The sequence below is a fragment of the Chelonoidis abingdonii genome, chromosome 1, assembly GCF_003597395.2.
Source record: "Chelonoidis abingdonii isolate Lonesome George chromosome 1, CheloAbing_2.0, whole genome shotgun sequence".
Lineage (NCBI taxonomy): Eukaryota > Metazoa > Chordata > Testudines > Testudinidae > Chelonoidis > Chelonoidis abingdonii.
In genome coordinates, this window is record NC_133769.1 from 313302586 (window position 1) to 313303028 (window position 443).

Genomic DNA, 443 nt, shown 5'->3' on the forward strand with positions numbered 1-443 from the left:
GTGCAGGGGAATGAGGGCTCAGGGCTTGGGCAGTGGGTTAGGGTAGGGGGGCGTGAAAGCTCTGGCTGGGGTTATGGGCTCTGGGATGGGGCAAGGCTGGGGATGAGTTTGGCGTGAAGGCAGGCTGCTCCGGAACAGGGCCAGAGAAGAGGATTCCCCCCAGCCCTTTCCCTGCCAGCAGCGAGCTCTGGGGGAGCAGCCCCCCGTTTCCTGCCCCCTCCAGTAACACACTCACCTCCACCAGTGTCACTGCATGTGTTTCTAGGGCCCCTCTCAGGTCCAGAAATATCCCTTGGCTCCCTTGTGGTGGGTGCCGTGGGGTACTGCGTGCACCTCCTCCCCTGCTGTTGCCCCTGACTGTAGCCTCACTGGGGGTGAGGGATGGGGCTGCCTCCTTGCCCAGCATGGGGCAGGAACAGTGACTGCGGGCAGGTGCAGGGTCC